The following is a 21,460-nucleotide window of genomic DNA, read 5'->3' as shown; positions in this document are numbered from 1 at the left end:
TGGAGATTAATACAAACTGCAACACCAACTAATATCAAGTGAGGCAAGGGAAAACAAAAGTAAAAAACAAACAAAAAGAAAGCAAACCAAAGAACCAACCAAACAAACAAAAAGAATAATCAAAACAATCTCATAAAAAAGCATAAAAATTCAATCTAATCAACATTCAAGCAAACAACAACTAAAGGCCAGAGAGAAAAATAATTTTTTAAGGTAGCGTAGAGAGAGGTATGTATGGATTTGGAGCAGGGGGTTGGGAATTAGATATATAAGTAGGGTGAAATTTTAGCAGAGGGTAAACTGAAAAAGTAGGGAAAATATAAAGCCAGAAAGGGTTAAGATAAACAGGAGACCAAAAGGGGAAAGGTTAGGAGGAGAGTGATGGCAAAATGTTAGCGTTGAGATAGGGTAAGGGAAAGATGCAAATAGAATGTAGGACACTAATCCCAAAATACAAGAAAGAGAAAATCAAATGACATTTTAAAAAAAGTAAAATAATAGTAATAATAATGCTGATTGAAAATAAAAATGTAATAATTAAAAAGGTGAAAATCGAGTGAGGAAAAAGAAAAAAATTAGTTTCTTAAGTAAAAGATGCAAAAAATGAAAATAAAAAAATTAGAATAAAAAATTTTTAAAAAAATGAAAAAAGAATTTAAAATTAAGAAATAGGAAGACTAAAATGTGCAGTAACTGCTGTCATTCACTTCCTCTATTATTCTGTTTGGTATGCCTGTTTCCCAGTCTGGGCGGTATTTCAGTTCAGCTTCGTTCCAATGCTCCTCAGTGTTGTAAGCCAGTCCTGCTTTTTAAGCCGGCCTTGTCTTAATTTCTCGTATTTATTTTTGATTACACCAGAGACAATTAGCGTTTCAGCCCCTGGGTGGCAGTGTTTCTGAATTGACTTCCGGGCCTCTCTAGCTTTTTTTTTTTTTCCCCTCTATGGTACTCACTACCAGTTTGTGGAGGTGTGCGCCTCAGAGCTGCCTCTCTTGTGGTCACACCCAGCTCTGCTCCCCAGGTTCCGAAAAAACAACTTCCCCCTGCAGTCTTTCAGGGTTTTTCCACCTGGGTTTTCCTATGTATTGGGCTTAGTAATTAGAGTCGGAAAGAGCCCAAGTGTGCGGACAGTGGGTCTGTGCGCAAGACTAAGGAGCCTGCACTCCTTTGAAAATTCTTAGTCTGACCCTCCTCGTCAGATTAAAATGAGTTGCTTTTAAGAGGTCACTTCTGTTAGCAGCTCAGAGGACCCCCTTCCACATTCACAGATCATGGCAGTTCCAACTGCCGCCGATATTTCTAGGCACAGACCTCCCTGTTCCTGCCGGTCCTGCGGCTCGCGCGCTTCCCTCTCCCACCGCGGGGATTAGAAACCACACCTTATTTCAGGCAAAATCTGACCTTTCCGTGGTGCAGTGAAGAGTTCCTTTGAATCGGAATGTTTGTGCCGATAGGGGACCGGTGTTCTGGTGCTCGCAGCTGTTCAGTGTTTGCAGTTGTCGCGGAAAGTCGGGTTTCCAATAAAGTCCTCCTTTCCTTGCAAGATGGCGAGGTGCCTGGTGAGCCCGCAGCTCCGGGAGGGGACCCAGCCCCTGTGGGTGCTGCACGGTCAGGGGAACCCTGCCCAGCACTCCCCCGTCTTCTCCTGGAGTTTAGCTGTCCCTTGGCTTGCCAATATACAATCCTCCTGCGAACCTCTGCTGCTCCTACTCTCTGCCCCAGGACCAGACTCCAAACACGACTCTATTAAGTCACCATTTTTTCTCAGAGCCCTATCTGTGAAGCTTCTGATTCCACCTTCAATTTTGAATGATAGCCTTGCTGCGTATAGTATTCTTGAATTCAGTCCCTTGTTTTGCATCACTTTGTATATTTCATTCCATTCCCTTCTGGCCTGGTGTGTTTCTGGTGAGAAATCAGTTGATATTCTGATAGGAGATCCCTTGTAGGTAACTTTCTGTTTCTCTCTGGAAGCCTTTAAGATTCTTGCTTTGTCGTTGGTGTTCATTAATTTAATTATGATGTGTCTTGGTGTCGGTCTTTTGGGGTTCAACTTGTTTCAGACTCTGTGTATTTCTTGGACTTGGATAGTTTTTTTCTTGCCAATATCAGGGAAGTTTTCTGTCATTATTTCTTCTAACAGGTTTTCTATTCCTTGCTTCTCTTCCTCTCCTTCTTTTATCCCTATTATTCGAAGGTTGTTTCGTTTTGTGTTGTCCCGAACCTCCCTTAGGCTCTCCTCTTGCTTTTTAAGTCTTCTTTCCAATTGCTGCTGTGTTTGTGTGTTTTTTCCTACCTTGTCTTCTAATTCGCTGATGCGGTCCTCATTCTCTTCTACTCTACTCTTTAAGCCTTCCATTGTGTTCTTTATTGCAGCTATGTCGTTCTTCATCTCCTCTTGGTTTCTTTTCATGTTGGTGACGTTTTCATTCAGCTCCTTATAGTTCTCCTTGAGTTGTGTGTATTTGTCATCCATCCGTTTAAACATCCTTATAGCAAATACTCTGAATTCTTTCTCTGTTAAGCTGCTAGCCTCAAGTTCATTTAACTCCCTTTCTGGTGATTCCTCTATTTCCTCCCTTTGAGAATTTCCTTTTTTTCTCCCCATGTTTTCCTGTAATGTTTTAATTGTAGATCCACTTGCCCAGGTTCTTTTGGGGATGGTGCTACTGGTGTAATCTCTCAGTTATCCTGGGCTTGGTAATCTAGTGTAGCTCCCTACTTGAGCTACTTGGGTTCTCTTGATGTAGGCCTGCAATCTTGAGAGGCACAACTGTGGTGTCTAGAAGTCAGCAGCTATGGAGTGGAATGTCCCAGTTTTTGCTGTCTTGCAACCTTAATTTTAATCACACTTGCCCAGCAGGGACTCACAGTGGCCCCCAACTACCGTCTGTTGGGGTGTTGGGGCTCAGGGGTCTGGTCTTTATAAGGTGTGGCTGTGGTGCCCTGAGATCTGTAGTCGTGGGGTGGGCAGACCCAGCTTTTTCTGTTGTGCCTGTGGTGGATAGGTGCTTACTCCCAGCAGTGTTTTACAGGAGCACCCTCAGTACTTTTGCCAGTGAGGCACACTGAAGAGCCCTGAAGGGCCCTGGCAGTGTAGCTGGGTAATTGGGGTGCCTGTGGGACGGTATCCACGGTAAGTGAATTCAAAGCTTCTACTGCTGGAGGGGCATGCGACGCCTGCTTGTTCAAGATCACACCCAAGGAGAGCTCACAGTGGCTCCCACTAGTGCCCTGTGGTTTGTTGGGCTCAGTGTCTTAGTATCTGTGGAGGTGCGCTCTCTGGTCGCAGAGCTCTGATGCCCTCCGAGGGGTCCTGGCACTATGGTTGAGTAGCTGGGGTTAATGTGGGCAACCTTCTAGGAAGAGGGAATTCAGAATTTCCACTAAGGGGCCGCGTGCCCCCGTCTGCGCAAACTCACACCCTCGGGTGCAAACCCTGAGCAAAGTGACCTGGGGCTGAGAACGTGCAAGTGCGTGCGCAGCTGGGGTTAATGTCGGTAACCCTCCAGGAAGAAGGAAGAAGAAATTTCCACTGAGGGGTCACGGGGCCCCCGTCTGCAAAGAATCTCACCCTCGGGTGCAAACCCAGTGTGGAGTGTCCTGGGGATGAGAGCGCGCGAGTGCCTACGCACGCAGCTGGGGGCAGCTTGGGTTAATATGGGCAGCCCTCCAGGAAGAAGGAAGAAGGAAGAAGGAATTTCCACTGTGGGGCCGGGGGCCCCGTCTTCATAGAATCTCACCCTCGGGTGCAAACCCGGAGTGAAGTGTCCTGGGGATGAGACCACACGAGTGCGTGTTTGTGCGTGCGCGTGGGCGGGAACCAGGGGTTCTGCTGTTGGGGAGGGGGAGTTGCACTTACAGCTGCGGAAAGTTGTGTCTTTGGAGGTGGAGGTCCCAGGTTCCGCTAGTCTGTAGCTGGGGTAGCAGGATATTGGCTGGAGTGGGTGCTGGGTCACGGGGCAGTTCCAAGGCCTGTCTTGTTGGTGGTGTTGATGAGTTTCTATGTAAGGCCGTTCTCCGCTCAAGATGGCTAGGGTCCTGCTGTCCCGGGAGTGCCCGCAGCGGTGGTAGTCTCTCTTTGTCAAGGAGAGGCTTTCTGCCAGCCCCTGCTGCTCCTGCGAGATTTAACTTTCCCTCACTCACTCTCACACACCCCATGCACAACAACACACTCTCCTTTTATACTCACTCACTTCCTCTCTTTCCACTCTGTCCTGCTAGCCGCCATCTTCCCGTCCTCTTATGGAATTCTGTAGTTTTAAATATAGATAAAAGTTTGGTTCATACACTTCCAATGATGGAGTTAAGTACTTTGTTCAGTGCCACTTTTTGTTGTTAGGAACTTCTTATACTGAAAGAAAAACCTCCTTAAAACATACATCGATTTGTTTTTATTTTGCCCTCTAAATCTGTAAATAGTATCTGATATCTCTTTCACAAATCTTCCACACACTTTAAGATATATATCATGTCTATTGTCTAATCTTTAAGTTATAGTTTGAATATATATATAGCATGTCTATTGTCTAATCTTTATCTTATTGTTTGAATTAAATATAATAATATTTTAAAAGTGTTGAATTAAAAAAAATTACTCCATCATTTTACATTTTTGTTAAATGTGTCTTTTATATATTCATCTAAGTTATTAATAAAATAGTAGGCAGACAAATAAATAAACCATGTAAATTACCTATATGAATTTTTCTCTGTTGTTTGACACAGCTTTATTTTTAACTTATTTAATCAATCACATTATATGTTCTGACATCCAATCCATATTTTCTCACATATTACAAAAAGTTTTTAGACCTGGCTACAGACTTCCCTTTTTATAATTACTTAATAATCTGTAAGAAAACAATGTTAGACTACCTTGACAAACACAATAACAACTATATTGACTTTGGACAGATATGTAGTGTCAACATAAGATAACTTTAAAGGTGTAGAGAATTTTCATGAATTTATTTGAGCCAAACTGACAATTGTTGGGAAGCAAAATCTCAACAGATTGATGAAATTTTTCAGAGAAGGGCAGTTTTCCATTTTATTTTAAACATTACAATAAAAAGAGGAGGCATAAAGGGTTTACAGGAAATCAATTGCTGATAGATTAAGAAGTCAGGAGAAAGCAAAGTGGGGAAATCTTTGGGATTAGATCAAAAGTAGCATGAATAGACACATAATTCTTTTAAATTTGTGGGTAAAAATAGCAGTTAACAACCCAATAACAATGAGGGTTTTTGTGTTCTCTGCTCAGGCATACAGAGGGGTGGGAATGGGGAGAAATTATCCTGACATTCCAAAAGCATATTATTATAGATGGGGAAAAAACCACACAAAACCAGGCTCAGTTAAGTTGAAGATTGACCTTTGTCATGGAAGATACCAGCCTAGGACATGACTACCCGCCATGACTTGGTTTTAGCTAAAATGTTTTAATTTTAGACCATCCTATTTGGTAATGTTGGTGGTGGTGGAAAAAGCACCAGGTGTTATACTGGTAGGGTCAGATAAGACTTGGGTTCAGCAACCCTGGTACTTGAATTCTGGATAGGAAAGAATTCAGAGCCAAGACTTAAACTATAAGATAACATCCTAATATATAAAACCCTGGGTCCCTCACAACTGGAGGCTAGACCAATCAGAAGTCAGTCCTGCAGTCAGCGCTGGGTTGCCGCAGCAACCCAGCACTGACTGCTATGGCTGCAGGTGCAGTGACCCAGCACTGACTGCTGAGGGGGCTGCAAATCAGGCTTGGAGAGAGGTCTGAAGAGAGAAGCAGGGACTGATCCGTAGCCTGTGTGGCAGCTGTTGATCAGCACTTGCCTCTCTCTTTCTCTCCGGGCCGGGCCAGCAGCCGTGCCTCCATTTCTCTCCAGGCCTCCACGTGAGATGTTGATCAGCCCCGCCTTTTTGATCAGGCCCCATTGATAGGCCCAGCGATGTTGACTGGCATAGAAACTGACCAATCAGAACCAAATCTAGGTGAAGTGTGAGGAGCCAATGGCTGCCTAGGAGGCAGAGCTTTTGACGCTTACTGGCTTAGAAACTGACCAATCAGAACCAAATTGGCCGGCAGAGGAGGGCAGTTGGGGATGAGATCAGGCCGGCAGGGGAGGGCAGTTAGTGGGTGATCAGGCAGGCAGAGGCAGTTGGGGGCAAGATCAGGATGGAAGGGTAGGGCAGTTAGGGGTGAAGAGGCAGGCAGGCAGAGGCAGTTAGGGGCGATCAGGCAGGCAGAGGGGTTAGGGGCAATCAGGCAGGCAGGTAGAGGTAGTCAGGGGCCATCAGGCAGGCCGGCAGGTGAGCAGTTAGGAGCCAGTGGTCCCAGATTGAGAGATCAGGCCTAAACCAGCAGTCAGACATCCCCCAAGGGGTTCCCAATTGGAGAGGGTGATTGGCTGGGCTGAGGGAACACCTCCTGTGTGCACGAATTTTGTGCACCAGGCCACGAGTCCTATATAATAAAAACTTAATATGCTAAGTGTCCAAACATTCCTCTACCGTTCAACCAGTGCTATGATGCGCACTGACCACCAGGGGGCAGACACTCCAACCAGTAGGTTAGCTTGCTGCTAGGGCAGTGATGGCGAACCTATGACACGCGTGTCAGCACTGACATGCGTAGCCATTTCTGATGACACGCTGCTGCTGAGGTGGCCGCATGCCGAGGATGAAACATTTGCTGCTCCTGAGGATGAAACATTTGCAAAAAATGTTTTTTCCTCAAAGTGACACACTACCCGAGTTATGCTCAGTTTTTTGGCGAAGTTTGACACACCAAGCTCAAAAGGTTGCCCATCACTGGTCTAGCCAATCAGAACTGGGTGAGATCGGCCAGACACAACCTGGAGCCCTCCAGCGGGCCCTCCCTGGTCCTGAATATGCACCAGTGGGGTCCCTCAGCTTGGCCTGCACCCTCTTACAATCCAGTACCCTTCGCGGGATGTTAGAGAGCCCTTTTTGGCATGATCCCCACAGGCCAGGTTGAGGGACCCCTCCAGTGCAGGAATCCGTGCACTGGGCCTCTAGTCCTCTCTAATAAAATGGCAATATGCAAATTAACCATCACTCCGCTACATAAGCCATGCCCACCAGCCAATCAGGGCAAGTATGCAAATTAACCCCAATCCAAAATGGCTACAGCCACAGAGAGCAAGGTTTCCCAGGTAACAGAGCAAGCCAAGCTTTCCATAGCCGTTGCAGGCCTAAGCCTCCACTCAAGCTACAAAGTTTCAATTATAGAAGGTAAACAAATTAAACAAATGGCGGCAGAATGGAGCTTGAGAGAGCAAGCCAGGGTTGCCGACAGCAACAGGGGAAGCAAAGCTTTCCACACACCCTGACCGGGCCCACCCGCTTAAGGCTACAAAGTTTCAATTGTAGAAGGTGAATTAACTGCCACAGAAATGGCTGCCGGAGCCCCAGGCTTGGCTCTGCTCCAGGCTACAAAGTTTCAATTGTAGAAAGAAAATAAATTCCAGATACCAGGGCCTCCCCTTGGGTTGCCAGGGGGCGTGGCCGGCCTGCAAACCACCACAGGCCCCTCGCTCAGGCCGCCCCATGCCCCAAGGGAACCCCCACCCTTATCTGTGACACCCTTCAGGGCAAACCAGCTGGCCCCCACCCGTGCACCAGGCCTCTATCCTATCTAATAAAAGAGTAATATACAGATTGATCATCACTGCAACACACAATATAGCTGTCCCCATGTGGTCAAAGATCCTGCCCCCATGTGGACACAAGATGGCCACCACAAGATGGCCAGCAGGAGAGGGCAGTTGGGAGGAACCTGGCCTGCAAGGGAGGGCAGTTGCGAGGGATCAGGCTTGCAAGGGAGGGCAGTTGGAGGTGATCAACCCTGCAGGAGAGGGCAGTTAGGGGTGACCAGGCTGGCAGAGGAGGGAAGTTGGGGGCAAACAGGCTGGCAGGGGAGCAGTTAAGCATCAACCAGGCTGGCAGCAGAGTGGTTAGGGGGTGATCAGGCTGGCAGGCAGAAGCGGTTAGGGGCAATCAGGAAGGCAGGAAGGCAAGCAGTTGGGAGCCAGCAGTCCTGGATTGTGAGAGGGATGTCCGACTGCCCGTTTAGGCCCGATCCCACCAGGATCGGGCCTAAACGGGCAGTCGGACATCCCTCCAGGAGTCCCAGATTGGAGAGGGTACAGGCTGGGCTGAGGAACAACCCCCTGTCGTGCACGAATTTCTTTCACCGGGCTTCTAGTTTATTTATAAAATAACAAAGGTGGAAGAAGTAATTTCTAGAGGAAATGAGCTTAGGAAACAGTTACAGAGGCAAAGGAAGGGCCCTTGGAGCTTAGAAGTGAGGAAATTACAGGTGACACATCTGGGGGGAGCAGGAGGGGAAGGAGGAGGGTAAAGGCATGGGAGTGCTCTTGGGAGGGAGGGCACACTGGGGCTTCAGTCCTAATGATTTTAAGGGTAGAGATTTTATGGGAGATCCCAGGGGAAGATCTCAATAGAATATTTATCAGCTTTCCAGATGTTTCCTCTCAGGGTCCAGGTCTCCACTGATTAATTGGCCTGCACCAGGTCAGGGGGTCATTACTCAATGCAGCTATACTTAAGGTCAGCTATGGTTTGACATTGCTTGTTTGATTTTGTTGGTTTTCTGGGCCTGGAGCTGAAATATAAATGAGACCTAGATGTTATCTCTAGAAAGGAAATGTCATGGGGTCCAAACATATGGCAGGCAATATGCTAGGGGAGGAAAGGTCACCCTAGGGATAAGATCCCACCCTATGATTGTCCTTGGCTAGACACTCATGACTGTTCGCCTTGGTGATCTTCTGCACCTGGCCCATAATCCTTACTCTGCTCACATCCATCTTTATACCACAGTTACTTTAGGTGTCTGAGTTTGTAAGACCCATTATGCAAACCTTTCCTTAGTATGTTGCCCCTATTTTTCTGTTTTATTTTTCTTTTTCCATAGTGGTTTGGCCTTGGGGACTTAGATGAGATCAGGCTCTCTCCCTCTATTTGTCTTATGATTCTGTATGTGTATTCATCCAGGTTTCCCTGAAGTCTTTTTTTTCCCACATAGTCAAAAATATTTCTGCCCTTATTCATGTAAACTCACATTGTATAGTTTTAACTACTTAAGGAAAGATTATTTGACTCTCTTGTTCATGAGTCTAAAATTCCCAGATCAACATTTCATTTTGTTATATTGATTCAACTTTATCCTTAATAAAATCTATATGTGTGAAAACAATATAATGTTTGTATTAATCATGGAAGCTTCTAGGATAAACATGTAAATAAAGAAAATATCACTACTTTCAAATGGTGCTATATCCCTGGGGATATAGTTCTAAACATACCCATTCTAGTGGTGTTTGTTGAAAACAATAACATAAGATATTCTTAACTAACATTAAAACTACAATGTTTTTCAATCTACAATGGTTGACTAATAATTGGATTTTTAAAATAAATCATCTATTTAATAATTTTAGATATCTCCCAGGAATTAATATTAAACTCACTGGATTGTCATTTCTAAAATTCAATTGTATCTTCTTTGAAAATTAGGACAACACTACAATTTACTCTTTGTATAACTCTCTAATTTTTAGGATTTCTCAAGGATTAATGCCAAAGATCTGCCAATTCTTTTTCATAAATAGGTTTAAAGAAAAAGGACATTTTGGGGTTGATTTCCCTTCATCATTTGTTAAAGGTTAAAACATTATGACTATCTCTTCTTTCTTTTTGATGGAGTAGAATATATAAAAATTATTAGTTAACATTTACTATGTGCTAGAGGCTGTTCTGTGTCTGTATGTAAGTTATTTCATTTAATACCTCCCATAAATTATTTGACAAACATATCTACTCATTCAAGTGTCACAAATGAAAACTATGAGGCAGAGAAGCAAAACTACTGCTCAAGATGTCATAGCTAATAAATGCTGGAATCAAGATTTTATTCAGAAGTTTACATTTTAAGTACTATGTATGCTACCTCTTAAGAACCTTCATTTTCCCTTTACCATTTTTTCATAGATATTCTTTAAACTTTTTAAATTTTTAAATGTATTTTTTATTGTTGATAGTATTAGAGATATCTCACATTTCCCCCCTCCCCATTCCTCCCTCCTCCCAGCACCTACACAACCCCCAGGTCTTTACTATCCTATTGCTTGTGTCCATGGGCTATGTATATCCTATATAATAAAAAGGGAATATGCTAGCTGACACTCATGCCATTGGAAAGGTGGCCACGCCCACAGCCAATAAGAAGGGAATATGCTAATTGACTGTCACACTCTCAAAGATGGCAGCACCCACAGCCCCAAGATGGTGGCACCCAGTCCCCTCAGCTCTGCCAGGGCTGCAGATGCGCAGCAAGGCTGGGCCCACCCCCAGGTGGGCCAGGCTGCTCAATGCGCCTTCCTCAAGAGTCCCCCAGTCTCCTCATCCCCCCAGCCACCCAGGGCCGGCCTGAGGCTCAGGCAAGCCTCAGATGGCAGATGCCCAGATGACGCCCAAGGCATAGGCCAGTGATGGGCAACCTTTTGAGCTTGGTGTGTCAAACTTCGCCAAATAACTGAGCATAACTGAGGTAGTGTGTCACTTTGAGGCAAAAACATTATTTTGCAAATGTTTCATCCTCGGCATGCAGCCGCCTCAGCAGCCACGTGTCATCAGAAATGGCTACACGTGTCAGTGCTGACACACGTGTCATAGGTTTGCCATCACTGGCATAGGCAATCCTCACATATTGGTTTCCCAGCCACCCAGGGCCAGCCCGAGGAGCAGGCAACCAGGGCTGGCCGAGGCTTGCGCTGCTGGCAGTGGCAGCAGCAGAGGTGTGATGGGGCGTCACCTTCCCATGATCACTGGGTGGCCTCCCGCCCCTCAGGGCTCCCAGACTGTGAGAGGGGGCAGGCCAGGCTGAGGGACACCCCCTCCAGTGCATGAATTTTCATGAACCAGGCCTCTAGTAAGTATATAAGTTCTTTGGTTTATCTATTCTCATCCCCCAAACCCCACATCAATGTATGCCAGTCTGTTCTACACTTACCTGCTTTGGGTCAATTTTGTTGGTCAATTCATTTTGTTCATTAGATTCCACAAATAAGTGAGATTATGTGATATTTATCTTTCTCAATTTGGCTTATATCACTTAGCATAATATTTTCCAGGTCCATCCATGCTGTACCAAAGGGTAAGAGATCCATCTTTTTAAAAGTTGAATAGTATTCCATAGTGTAAATATCCCACAGCTTTTCTATCCTTTCATCTACTGACTAGTGGCCCAGTGCACAAAATTCATGCACATTAAAAGGGAATTAATTAGAGGAAATATTTTAATATTGCTATTCACGTCCCTGGCCCGGCGCTGGGCAGGGAGGCAGCCTCATGTTCCCAGACAAGCGCCAGGCTAGGAGGCAACTTTGCGTCCCAGGCCAGCGCAAGTCCCCATTCACAGATGCTGTAAGTCCCCGTGCCCCCGCCCCATCCTCCCACCTGCCTCGCACACAGCCTCCTACTGTTTGGTCCTTACAGTGTCATGGTGTGCTGACCATTTGCATATTAGCCTTTTATTATTATGACTAGTGGCCTGGTGCATGAAATTTGTGCATGGGGGTGGGGAGGGTGTCCCTCAGCCCGGCCTGCAGCCTCTCCAATCTGGGACCCCTTGGGGGTGTCCGACTGCCAGTTTACGCCCAACAGGGCCTAAGCTGGCAGTCGGATATCCCTTTCGCAACCTGGGACTGCTGGCTCCTAACCACTCACCTGCCTGATTGCCCCTAACCACTCTGCCTGCTGACCTGCTCACCCCCAACTGCCCCCCCACTGGTCTGCTAGCCCCCAACTACCCACCCCGAGCAGCCTGACCACCCCCAACTGCCTACCACTGAAAGCCTGCTCTCCCCCAACTTCCCCCTCCGCCAGTCTGATCACCCACAACAGTCCCCCCCCCACCTGCCTGATCACTCACAACTGCCATCCCATCCTGGATTGATCACCCACAACTGCCCTCCCCTCTTGGCCTCTAACTTCCTCTACCTTGGCCCCGCCACCATGGCTTTGTCCAGAAGAACATCCAGAAGGTCTCCTGGAAGGTCTCCCAGTCTAATTAGCATATTACTCTTTTATTAGTATAGATAGAGGCCTGGTGCATGGGTGGGGGCCGGCTGGTTTGCCCTAAAGGGTGTCCCGGATCAGGGTTGGGATTCCCTAGGGGGCAGGATGGCCTGGGCAAAGGGCCTGTGGTTGTTTGCAGGCTGGCCACATGCCCATTGGGATGGGGATCCCCACTGGGGATGGTGCCAGCCTGGGCAAGGGGCTGGGGCAGTTTGCAGGCCAGCCATGCCCCCATGAGGGTCCCCGCTGGGGAGGGGGCATGGCCAGCCTGGGTGAGGGGCTGATGGTTGTTTGTAGACTGGTCACACCCCCTATTGGGGACCCTCACCCAATGGGGGTGTGACCAGCCTGGGTGAGGGGCTGAGAACCGATTGCAGGCCCCTCCCTCAGCAGCTTGCCTGGCCAACCCAAGCCTCCCGTGCACTCAGGCTGGTTCCGTGGCCGCCACCCACAGACCCCTCCTTCAGCTGCCAGCCAGGAGGCTTGGGTCGCCCCCGGTGATGGAGGAAGCCAAGCTTCATCTCCGTGGGCAACTCAAGCTTCCCACTTGCTTTGGCCTGCTCCATGGCTGCTGCCCACAGGCCCCTCCTTCAGCAGCCGGCCTAGGCAGGTGGGAAGCTTGGCTTCCTCCATCGCCGGGGGCAACCCAAGCCTCCTGCTCACTCTGGCTGGCTTAGTGGCCGCGGCCATCTTTGTTCCACTAATTTGGATATTCCCTCCTGATTGGCTTTGGGCGTCATGGAGTGATGATCAATTACCATATTAGCCTTTTATTAGATAGGACTAGAGGCCCAATGCATGTAGATTCATGCACGAATGGGCCTTTCTACCCCTGCCTGCCAGCACCACCTTCACTAGGGCTGGAGCTGCCTTTGCACCTTTGCTCCAGCCTGGAGCCACCTTTCTGCCTTAGCTCTGGCCCAGAGCTGCCTTTCTGCCTTCCCATGCTGCCCAGAGGCCAGGAGCGGCTGGGACGGTGCAGAACACCTGCATCGTCACCATGGCTACGACGCAAGCGTCCCGCCCCGCCCCAGGCTGCTTTGCGCCTGTGTACACAAATTAACCTGTCATCTTTGTTGGGTTAATTTGCATACTCACTCCTGATTGGCTGGTGGGCGTCATGAAGGTATGGTCAATTTGCGTCTTTCTCTTTTATTAGTGTAGATTATATCTGGCCCAACTTTTTGATTATTATGTGTGATAAATTCCTGAAAATGTAATCACCCAACCCAGGAGCCTGAATATTTGCTGCATCCTGTCAAACTGTCTCCAGAAATTTTTCTCCTATACTCCGGAGCAGTGTTATCAAGTGTCTGTTTCATCACACCCTCTCCAGTACTAAATATTGTGATTTTATAAAAGTTCCAGGTATCTTTCCTTTGCAATAACTTGATTATCTTTGAAGTTAACTTTTCTCATGTATATTAGTTACTTTATTTCTTCTTTAGTTCAAGGTCTTTGCTCAGACATATTCTTCTTTGAGTAATCCTATTTCATTTGAGTTCACAGGAAGCAATAGCAGTTTCCATGGAGGAAGGTCAGGGGCTAGAGGGGGGAGAGTGGTGCTGGACCAGATGTGGTTGGCAATGGCTCCTGTTAAAGGTTAGATCGGAGGTGAGGGGGTTAAGGGAGGTGTTAAGTTCTGAGACTGAAATGTTAGAGTGAGGGCACACAGTCAAAGGTCACCATTTGGTAGGTTGGGCCTCTGGGGTCTGGTGGGGAGGATGAGGGTCAGACCTGGGTTTGGTGAGAGATGCAGGAGGGGAGTGGTCTAGCTGAAAAGGTCCACGGATCTGGGCAGCTCCCCGGATTCAGGTGCCCAGCATATGCCACCAGTGCCGGGGCCATCACATTGTCCAGGCCCCGAGACAGCCAGACGGACCTGCAGCTTCAGCTCTGGACACAGTGCAGGGCTGCAGGAGGTTGCGTGGTGCCCAAGCCTGTACCTCCTCACTTCTGACCTGAGCGTGAGCCCCTCTTCAGGGAAACCGCCTGAGTGCCCCCTCTAAGTGACATCACCTGGTGGCGCCATTAGTGGGGCGTGCTACACAGCCTGATGCTGCTCAGGCTGGGAGAGACTATGGGAGGATATCCTCTGTCCCCTAACCCCACCACTGCAGGCCCGGAGCCCTCATCCCTGTGCACGTGGTCATCTATAACAGGCACGCAGAGGCCAGGGTGAGGGCAGAGGGTTCCCATGGCATTGGACACCGCTCGTTCCAAGGGTCCTACAGTCTCGGTGTTATGCCACTACTTTCTGAGTCCAGTTTTGTACCTTAAACTCTGAAATTAACCGCAAGAACAGCTTTCCTCTTTGCCCTCCTGGGACTCACAGTTCTGTTGCATATGCTCCTTTCAAAGGGCGGTTTCTAGTTCTTGGCCATGTGGGGTGTTGCTGACTCTTCATTCTAGGTTTGCACGTGGGGCATCCTGAATTCTGTGAGGATGGAGACTGTGTCTGTTCTATAGCAAGCCTGCAAGCAAATTAATATGATCCCCATTTTACATCTACTCTCAGACTGTAGTAACATTTCCTCAAGTGGGACTGGATCCTATAAACCAATTCCCACGCTCACTACACTGAATAACAATGAGGATCTGAGCTCACCTTTCACATGAAGAGCCATTGATGCTGCCTCACGTCCTGGGCCAGGTGCTGGGCTGGGAGGCATCCTTATGTTCAGGTTGCACAAGACCCCACCTCCTTCCCTGCCCACCAGCTCCTGTTGTGTGCACAGCCTGTTGAACGGTCATTACTGTGACGGAATAACAACAATTTGCATATTACCTCTTTATATATATACTAGCGTTCCCGTTGCAGGAAAAATCCTGCAATAGGGTTTCCTGCTGCACTCTACCCCACCCTGCCTGCTCTCCTCCCTTGTCCCCCGCCCCGCGATCTCCGCCAGCCCCCCTGCTTTTCTAACTTCTCCACCAGCCCCGCCTCCACTCCTCCTTTCTCCCCCGGCCCGCCTTCTCTGCCAGCCCGCCTGCTTTTCTAACTTCTCCGCCAGCCCGCTCTCCTTCCTTCTTCCCTGGCCCCGCCTCTGCTCCTCCCTTCTCCCCCGGCCCCGCCTCCGCTCCTCCCTTCTCCCCCGCCCCGCCTTCTCCGCCAGCCCGCTCTCCTTCCTTCTCCCCCGGCCCCGCCTCCGCTCCTCCCTTCTCCCCCGGCCCGCCTTCTCTGCCAGCCTGCCTGCTTTTCCCTTCTCCCCTGGCCCCGCCTCCACTCCTCCCTTCTCCCCTTGCCCCGCCTCCGCTCCTCCCTTCTCCCCCGGCCCCACCCCTTCTCCCCCGGCCCCGCCTGCTCAACTTCCTTCTCCCCCGGCCCCACCTGCTCAACTTCCTTCTCCCCCGGCCCCGCCTCCGCTCCTCCCTTCTCCTCCCCCCGGCTTGCATGCTTCTCTGCAGCTTTGCTCCCTTCCGCAGCTCTTGGCTTCTTTCTACGCTGTCGCGATATGCAAATTAGCCGCCATCTTTGTTGGGATAATTTGCATATTTGTCCTGAATGGCTGATGGGAGTGGCTTGGGCGTAGCGAAGGTGCGGTCAATTTGCATATTTGTCTATTATTAGATTAGATAGATGGGCACTTGGGCTGTTTCTAAATCTTAGCTATTGTAAATAATGCTGCATAGGGGTGCCTATATTCTTTCTGATTGGTTTATTGGGGGTTTTAGGATATATTCCCAGAAGTGGGATTGCTGGGTCAAACAGTGCCGGAAACTGAACATTGTCACTAATAGAGAAATGTGAAAAGGGAATCCGGAAGGCTGGTCAACCTTAATTGCTCTGAATGGTTGGAGCTAACCACTCATTTTTTATTTGAGAAAGGGGCTCCCACATCTGGCACCTTCAATGCAGGACTTCTGGAGGAGATGATATTTTTTGTCTAGAGTGAAGAAGGAAAAATACACCGAGAAAAGGTGTGGAAAATTCACCAGAAAAAAGGTGAGGGAGGTTCACTGCACTCAAAAGCCCACGGACCAGCTGCAGAAACCGGATCTGTAAGTAGGGAGGGAACGTCTTTTTAAGCCAGGCTAATGGGGATGAATTAGGCTATAAAATAATGTGGTTTCTTGTTCAAATTGGAATCTTGATTGGTATTTGGAGTCTGGAATCTGTAATAAGAAATGAAACTCCACTGCTGAAACCACCTCTGGTGCAGAGAAATTCAAAGGTGGTAGAAGAGGGCAAGGCTATCTGCTCGCCCGCAATGAGATTACTCAATGCTTTGTTTAAAAATTATAAGAAAACTCTTGGCCAAATTGGGTGTTAGTTATTACTTCAGAAAGCGAAAAAGAAATAAAAAATTGAGATCTGTCTTTATCTTTTAAGCATGAAAAAATGTGTGGCCAGATCTCTTGCTGAAACTTCCCCCAAAGTAAGTAGGATGTGGGGGAAAGGAGACACTTGGAGATCCAATATGGAATCCCACTCTCCCAGTATGCTAAGAAATGTGGTAATTTACATTCGAATAAACCAAACCTGGCTTTCCAGAGCCTCTGGCAAATAAAAAGTAAAGTTTAAATTTGCCTCATAAAAAACCTAGAGGACAGAATTGAAGCTCTTAATTGATTATGTCTTGTATTTTTCTTAGAAATGTAAAGTGTTATTAATCTAGGACATGCAGAATATATTTGACTTGCCAGCTTTAAAAGTTCAAAGTACAAATTAAATTAGGAGAAATTATATAGTTGTGGTAATTAAATGTCAAAAGTATAAGAACTTATTTTTGAGAAAATAAAATGTTGTGTTTTCTCTAAAAATAATTAGGAATTCAAAATAAGTTGGTTATTATTGGTCTAATTAAAAAAGAGGATTAATTCTGTGATCTCAACCAAAATTTTTCTATGCAAAAACTAGTCTAAATCTAATTGATATCTTAAGATAATTATAAAAAAATATTATAATCTTTAAATCATACATGGATATATATTTGATGGGGTTTTTTTTCCATGTTAAAATTTCAAGGTCTTAACAGAGATGATTCTTGGAAAGCTCCAAGGGCCTGGAGTGATACAAGAAATTTATTCTCTCTTCTTAAAGGAAATCTTTTTAAAACAGATCTAATATACTTGAAATTGCATGGAAAGCCTTATCAAATAAAAATTAATAAATATACTTTAAATATTTTAGAAGGTTTACAGGCATGTATTGTTACTGGCAAAGGAAAGCAGTTAATAACTCAGATAGGATATCAACCTTTTTAGGAACGGTCACTGATCAGTCTCCACACCCTCATGCTGATCCTATATAATGGAAAGATGATAGACCTGTATGGGTGGATCAGTGGCCACTAACCAAGGAGAAATTAAATCATATTCACGAATTAATACAAGAACAAATAGAGGCTGGCCACATAGAACCTTCCAATAGTCCTTGGAATATGCCTATATTTACAATCCCTAAAAAGGCGACAGGAAAATGGCGATTGTTACATGATCTTAGAGCAGTTAATGCTACTATGCATACCATGGGAACTTTACAACCTGGACTCCAATCGCCTTCACAAATCCCTTTAAATTGGTCTCTCATAGTAGTAGATCTTAAAGATTGTTTTTTCACCATTCCTTTGGCACCTCAAGATAAACAGAGATTTGCATTTTCAGTGCCATCTATTAATAATATAGAACCCATGAAAAGATATCAATGGAAGGTTTTACCTCAAGGAATGGCCAATAGCCCTACTTTGTGTCAAAAATATGTGGCTCAAGCTGTTCAGCCTTTAAGGGACAAATACTCCCAATGTTCATTACATGGATGACTTGCTCTTAGCAAGCCCACTGGAAGAGCAGACTTTGGCCATGTTTTCCCAATTAGAAGAGGAGCTCCCTAAATGTGGCTTAAGAATTGCTCCAGAAAGGGTACAGAAAGAAACGCCTTTCCAATATCTGGGAACCATAATTTAAAACCAATGCATTAGGCCTCAGAAGGTGGAGATGAAAAAAGATTGTCTTAAAACTTTAAATGACTTTCAGAAATTATTAGGGGACATTAACTGGTTAAGACCTTATCTTAAGACCTCTACAGGAGAAATGACAAATTTATTTAGCTTACTTAGAGGTGACTCTAATCTTTCCTCTCCCCGAACTTTAACAGATGTAGCTAGGAATGAGTTGTTAAGGGTTGAGCAGGCAATTTCGTCAGCCCAGGTAGCATGGGTCCAGCCCGAATTACCTTTATTGGGACAAATTAACCCTACTGAAAATAGTCCCACTGGAGTCATCTTTCAAAATAAAAATTCTCCTGCCATTATTGAATGGGTCCACCTAGGGCATCAATCCTCTAAAACAGCAGTTACATATTAAGAACTATTTGCCCAATTATTATTTCAAATTAGAAAACGTTGTAAACAGGTTAGAGGGGAAGAGCCTCAGTGTATCTACCTCTCCCTCACTGGGAAGCAATTAGAAATGTTATTTCAGACTGATATAAATTGGCAAATTGGGTTAAGTGGATATTCAGGGGAATTTAGCTGTCACCTATTAAAAGATAAATTACTACAATTTTTATATAATACCTCTATCATTATACCAAAAAAAATACTAGGCAAGAAACTATTTCTGGAGCTTTAACTGTTTTTACCGATGGATCATCAAATGGGAAAGCTTCCTATCATACAATAAATTCAGACCGAGTCATACTGACCAGTCATACTTCTGTACAAAGAATTGTGCTAGAAGCTATTAAGGCTGCATTGCAGGATTTCCAAGAGCCTCTTAATATCATCTCTGATTCCTTTTATGCTGCAAACTAAGTGAATAGAATTGAAACTGCCCCGTTGAAATGGGTTAGTGACCAAAGTTTATTTTTACTACTCAAACAAGTTCAGCAGATTGTACAACAGAGACAATATCCTTTTTATATCACTCACATCAGGGCTTATAGTGTCTTACCTGGTACTTTAACAAAAGGAAATTCACAGGCTGATCAATTGGTTGCTTTATTAAAAGAAGCCTTAAAATCTCATCAGCTTTTACATCAGCCTGCCAAAATGCTGTCTAAACAATTCTCAATCACTCGACAACAGGCAAAACAGATTATTAAGGAATGTCCAACTTGTATGTTACATCTACCTCAAGGGAGTCAACCCCAGAGGTCATATCTGGCAAATGGATGTAACACATTATAATTCCTTTGGACGCCTTGGGGCATTACATGTCTCTGTAGATACCTTTTCAAAAGTCCTAAGGGCCACTACATCTACAGGAGAAACGGCAAAACAGGTTATTAATCACTGCCTAGCTGCTTTTGCCATCATGGGAGTTCCAAAAATTATTAAAACTGATAATGGGCCTGCTTACACAAGCTGTCAATTCCAGGAATTTTGTTAAAGGTGGAAAATTCAGCACATTACAGGAATACCATATAATTTCCAAGGACAGGCGATTATTGAACGACAGCATCAGTGGCTAAAATCCCAACTTGAAAAACAAAAAGGGGGATGATGGAGAAATCACCTGCGGGTAGGCTTCACCAAGCCTTAATTACTTTAAATTTTTTCACTTGTGATGGAAGACACCTATGGAGCTACATTGGTGTCAGAATAAAACTAAAGAAAATGGTCTAGTTAAATGGAAGGATCCCAAATATGGTTTATGAAAGGGACCTGATCCATTATTAACCTTTGGCAGAGGGTATGCTTGTATATTCCAAGAGAATTTTTCCAAACCAGTGTGGATTCCTGCTAGAAATATTAAACTACAACAGGGATCCAAGAGAGAAACTAGCCAGACTAATGAGGACCTTGCGCCTGGAGCCACACCATGCAGCTGCAGACAATAAACTACCTCAGCCACAGAGAGCATTGACTCCAAGCAGTCCACTGAAGATGAGGAGCAGGAGAAGGACGAGCCGGACAACAAACAGCCTGGAGGTCTCCTGGGGCATGGTAAAGAAGATGGTAAAGACGCCTGATGCCTGAGAACGTCTTTCTTGCCATGCTAGCAGTAATCATCTGTACGGTAATATTACCTGGGACAAATATGGAAGTATTTCAGACTTATGCTCCTGACCCTTCATGGGTAAGAACCCTTACGTGGGCTGATCCCCCACCTAATGTAGTATCCAGGATGAACATGGATGGGGCAAGGAAGTAGGGGACTATTACTACTTGCTCCTGGGAGAGGTGCAGAAAACGTAACTAAGACTTTGTCTATACAAAAAGAAATTGACAGCCAGTTTAAAATTGAATTGCCATGGCCTAAAGCAAAGAATATCCTTACATGATACTATTTTACAATGTCATTATAATTTTTGATATTTTACAATGGCATATTGTACAATTATCCCAAACAAACTTACAAACTTATTATTTGAATGTTTGGCAGCAATTTAAAAAGCACATGAAAGGATTTAATCCCTTCCACTGTGTGGAAGGCCCCCTGAGAAGGCACTTGAGCATTCTATATTGGCCCTTCTTGCCCTTTTTGCCAAGAGGGACCCTCTTCTCACAATCCAATTGGCCACAGCTGTTGCCTGAGCTCTCTGTTCATGCTGAGCTTGAAACCTCATGGTGGCTGTTACTGTGGATTTGTCTCTCGCCCAATGGCATGAGCTGGGCCCTCCCTGGAGAAGAAACCTGGGTTCCCCAAGATATGCGATCAATGCCGGGGGCCCACCAGCAAGCAAGGGGATACCAAGGCAGGTGCTGGGCATGGAGGCCACGTTGCATAGGCTACCAAGGAGACAGAACTGAACCTCACATCACCCTGCTTGGCCCTGGAGGATGGCTGGTTAGTCAGAGATGGGTAAGATTCCTCAGGGAAGGAACAACCTAAGACAGGCACAGTCTCAGAGGGGCCATCAGGAGAGAACTTGGGAGTCAACAGAGGTGGGGCACAGATCCTCACCCCCCCCAACATTGCAGGGGCTTGAACCTTTGCCCCTTCTGAGGGAGGTCTCCTGCCACCATGGATGCTTCACGCTTCCCATGCCCAGCTCAGATGAGGACCCAGGCAACAAACAGAGACTTGGCCCAGCTCAGATCAGGACCCAGGCAACAGAGACGTGGCTGACAGCAGCTGCCCTATATCTAAATCCAGCCTAACACCAGGAATGCTCAGGGCTTTCTCAAGGATGCAAATAATCCTTTCCAATAATATTTACAGGCTAAACTAAGATTTTTGTTAGAGTATTAAATTTGACAGTAAAATAATAGTCAAGTTTTCAGATTAATTTAAATTGGCTAAATGAAATAAGTGAATATTCAAGAAAATTTAATTGTACAAAAAGCTGTTCCTAAAGTATTAACCAAAATTTCTATTGGTAGTTCATTTCATGGTAAAATTGCTTAACATGCAATGAACCCTAAAGCAGTCATATTTTTGTGCAAAA

Source organism: Cnephaeus nilssonii (assembly GCF_951640355.1).
Source record: "Cnephaeus nilssonii genome assembly, chromosome: X".
NCBI classification, from domain to species: Eukaryota; Metazoa; Chordata; class Mammalia; order Chiroptera; family Vespertilionidae; genus Cnephaeus; species Cnephaeus nilssonii.
Note: the sequence above shows the minus strand (reverse complement) of the source record.